This window comes from Sinocyclocheilus anshuiensis, unplaced genomic scaffold (genome assembly GCF_001515605.1).
Source record: "Sinocyclocheilus anshuiensis isolate Anshui unplaced genomic scaffold, SAMN03320099.WGS_v1.1 scaffold355, whole genome shotgun sequence".
Lineage (NCBI taxonomy): Eukaryota > Metazoa > Chordata > Actinopteri > Cypriniformes > Cyprinidae > Sinocyclocheilus > Sinocyclocheilus anshuiensis.
The window spans coordinates 1383747-1384022 of NW_015549571.1; the positions used below are offsets into that span (position 1 = coordinate 1383747).

Here is a 276-nt window from a genome sequence, read left to right on the forward strand (position 1 = left end):
GTGTGTGTGTTGTGTGTGTGTGTGTGTGTGTGTGTGTGTGTGTGTGTGTGTGTGTGTGTGTGTGTGTGTGGTGTGTGTGTGTGTGTGTGTGTGTGTGTGTGTGTGTGTGTGTGTCTGTGTTTGTGTGTTTTGTGTGTTTTGTGTGTGTGTGTGTGTGCGTGTGTGTGTGTTTGAGAGTGCGTGTGTGTGTGAGTGTGTGTTTGTGTGTCAGAGTGTGTTTGTGTGTGTGTGTGTTTGTGTGTCAGAGTGTGTGTGTGTGTGTGTCGGAGTGGGTTT

The 276-nt window shown here is 48.2% G+C and overlaps 1 protein-coding gene across 1 annotated transcript in view; it reads left to right on the forward strand.

Annotated features, from left to right (window-relative positions):
- The window catches only part of LOC107657396 (cytoplasmic dynein 1 intermediate chain 2), a 48831-nt gene that overhangs the window by 45222 nt on the left and 3333 nt on the right, over positions 1-276 (forward strand). The window lies entirely within an intron of this gene.